The sequence below is a fragment of the Dama dama genome, chromosome 1 (genome assembly GCF_033118175.1).
Source record: "Dama dama isolate Ldn47 chromosome 1, ASM3311817v1, whole genome shotgun sequence".
In the NCBI taxonomy this organism is placed as follows: Eukaryota; Metazoa; Chordata; class Mammalia; order Artiodactyla; family Cervidae; genus Dama; species Dama dama.
Window position 1 is genome coordinate 42,091,158 of NC_083681.1, and position 3,990 is coordinate 42,095,147.

Here is a 3,990-nt window from a genome sequence, read left to right on the forward strand (position 1 = left end):
TGACTCTATGAATCGCAGCATGCCAGGCCACCCTGTCCATCACCAACTCCCAGAGTTTACTCACACTCACGTCCATCAAGTCGGTGGTGCCATCCAACCATCTCATCCTCTGTTGTCCCCTTCTCCTTCTGCCCCCAATCCCTCCCAGCATCAGGGTCTTTTCCAGTGAGTCAACTCTTCACATCAGTGAGTCAACTCTTCACATCACTCTTGGAGTTTTCAGCTTCAGCATCAGTCCTTCCAATGAACGCCCAGGACTGATCTCCTTTACAATGGACTGGTTGGATCTCCTTGCAGTCCAAGGGACTCTCAAGAGTCTTCTCCAACACCACAGGTCAAAAGCATCAATTCTTCAGCGCTAGCTATCTTCACAGTCCAACTCTCACATCCATACATGACCACTGGAAAAACCATAGCCTTGACTAGACAGGCCTTTGATGGCAAAGTAATGTCTCTGCTTTTTAATATGCTATCTAGGTTGGTCATAACTTTCCTTCCAAGGAGTAAGTGTCTTTTAATTTCATGGCTGTGATCACCATCTGCAGTGATTTTGGAGCCCAAAAAAATAAAGTCTGACACGGTTTCCACTGTCTCCCCATCTATTTCCCATGAGGTGATGGGACCAGATGCCATGATCTTAGTTTTCTGAATGTTGAGCTTTAAGCCAACTTTTTCACTCTCCTCTTTTCACTTTTCATCAAGAATCAAGAGGCTTTTAAGTTCTCTTCACTTTCTGCCATAAGGATGGTGTCATCTGCGTATCTGAGGTTATTGATATTTCTCCTGCCAATCTTGATTCCAGCTTGTGCTGCTTCCAGCCCAGCATTTCTCATGATGTATTCTACATGTAAGTTAAATAAGCAGGGTGACAATATACAGCCTTGACGTACTCCTTTTCCTATTTGGAACCAGTCTGTTGTTCCATGTCCAGTTCTGTTGCTTACATACACATACATACATATATATAAAATAGATGCTTTTTACTCATTTTTAATTATGATATTTCTGAGGTTTGCCATCAGTATTAGTTATCTGTTGAACAATACAGTAATTTATTAACCTTAAAAAACTTATTTCCTCACAGTTTCTGTAGATCAGGAATCCACATGCAGTTTTAGGTTCAAACTGCTTCAGGGTCTCCCACAGCTGCAAAGAAGATAGTTGGCCAGGGTTACAGTCATTTCAAGGCTCCACTGGGGAAGGATCCACTCCAAGGCTCATTCCTGTTGGTTGGATTCAGTTTTCAACAGGCTGCTGGACTGAGTGGGAGGCTGCCCTCAACGCCATGGCACATGGTCCGTTCTGTGGCTGCTTACAACATGCCAGCTGGCATCATCAAAGTGAGCAAGTGAGAGACGGCCAGCAGCACAGCAGTCACAGACTTTTATAACCTAATTTTGGAAGTGTTATTCCATCACTTTTCTTGTATTCATTAAAACAAGTCACTAGTGAACCAGGATACAGGCTTTCATGAGCTACCAAATCTGCTAGTACCTTGATCTTGTACTTTCAGCCTCCAGAAGAATTGTGAGATACAAATTTCTGTTGATTATTTAAAAAAAGAAAGTTAACTAGATTCAGCCGACATTCAAAAAGAGAGAGCATTACACAAAGGCATGAATAACAGCAGGCAGAGATCACCTCAAGCCATTTTAGAAGGCTGCCTTCTGCAGGCTCAGTGTTCAAGTTGCATTCCAAATCACATCTGCCTGACTACAAACCCCATAGTGTTTCCATCTACTACATCTACTACTCCCAGTGAATACATAGGAATAATACAAGGTTAGCATAAACTTGTCTAGAAATGAATCTTTCTAAAGTGTTAAAAATTTGTTCTCTAAAAAGAAAAAAAAAAATCTGTTCTCTAAGATAGAAAAAGTCATCTCCATACTAATTGTTCTTTCTAGGATTGTTCATCCTAGTCATTTTTGTTATAATAGGATAAGTTAAACCTTTTTTCACTCTTGCCCCATGGTACCTTAAACTCAAAATTTTAGTGATAAGAATTTTCATTATTTTTTTTAAAAAACCTACGAAGTATAAGTTACCTCTCAGCAAGACCATCTAAGAAAAATAATCTGGTGGACGATTACTAGTGGACCTCTGGAGAGAGTATCTTTCGGTGGTTATTCAGAGAGTTGTGGGAGAGGACTTAGACATTTGTAATTGACATTAAAGGTGTATACCAGGGGCTCTGTAAGTTCAGAAAAGAAATACAGTTAAAGAAGTATGATTCAAAGACGAAAAAACAGTTTTGAGTCTTGAAGCATGAGCCTGAGTTTGCAAGGTAACCAGGCAGAGTTGTTTAAAAAAAAAGCATGACCTAAGATTATAAGCAGAGTTGGAATCTGAGGGATTCCCCAAAAGTCAGAGGTCAGAAGGGGTCAGAATGGCAGAGGTAGAGTCAGACTTCAGTCTCAGAGCCAAAGGATATAAGGAGTTGAGGGGTGGTGTGGGGGAATCCTAGAGCAATATCCTAGAGCAACCATAAAGGGTAACTGGGGAACAGAATTTGAAACCTTTGGTTGGCTTGGCTTCTCAGTTCACTTTCAAAGCTCAGGTTATCTTGAAATGGTATTTTCCCCTAGACTGTCACAGTGACTCCAGAAACTTGGGGCAGATAAATCAGGCAGTACCTCAGGTGGCTACGTCCAGGGAAGGAAACCTCATTTCACACCCACAATATCAGTCACTGATATGCACTCTCCAAGATTGCATTTTATCCCTTCCTCACAATCATCAGAGCAAACTGTGATAAACAGAAACAACCTCAGGCACCGAGAACAAGGAATACCAAGATGAGAACAAAATCACGAACCATCAAATACCCAAGGAATACCAATAACCATGAAGGGTGATACCAATCAACAAACAAAAGAACTAACACTCAAGCAGGTAGTTATTAGAATAAACAAAGGAGGATCTTGGAAACAATAACTATTACTGTTTACTTAGTGCATACTGGGTGTGGTATCAGGCATTGTTCTCATTTTTTTTTTTAATTTAGTACTTACATTGAATATCCCCAGAAGACTATGAGAGAAATAGCATCTAACTGAGATGAAAAAGAAGTAGTTAAAGACGATTTAAAAAAATTAAAAGATGATCTAAACAGTAAATGGGCGTTGATGAAGAACAAAACTGAAATGATAAGCTGAAGAGTCATCCCAAAAGAACAAAGATATGGGGGAACAGTGATTTAAGAAACCTGCAAGATGAGTACTGAGATTTCAGTATTTCTCTTATAGTTCCAAAGAAGAGATAACAGAATTATAAGGCAACAATAACTGAAAAGATGAGAAAAATACCTGTATGACTAGTGTAGTTTAGGAGAAATGTTAAATGCCATTCTTATTTTTAAAAATCAAACATTATGTAAGTGCATCTTATTTTTATTTTCCCAGTTGCATCTGAAATTTTATCACTTTTTATTATATGTCCTTCCCCACCCCAGCCCCGCCCTGAATCTCACAGCTTGTGGGAGCTTAATTCCCAGTGTTAGTCTCTCAGTCCTGTCTGACCTCATGGACTGTAGCCCACCAGGCTCCTCTGTCCATGGAATTCTCCAGGCAAGAATACTGGAATGGGTTGCCATTTACTTCTCCAGGGGATCTTCCCAGCCCAGGGATCGAATCCAGGTTTCCCGCATTGCAGGTAGATTCTTTGCCAACTGAGACACCAGGGAAACCCCTATTACATGTATTTCAAAATCATATGCTATATGTTTTCATGATAATTATGCTTTATGTAGCCTTCTGTTTTGAAACAGGTTTACTGAAATGTTGCAAAAATGGTACAAATGCCCTTCACCCAGATTCCCATAATGTTAACATTTTATATAATCATTGTACAATTATAAAAATTTATAAATTAACATTAGTACAATGCCATTAAACAACAAATATACTTTAAATAAACTAGGAGGAAAAATAAATCACTGATGATTTATATTTATATATATATATATATATATATATATACACACACACA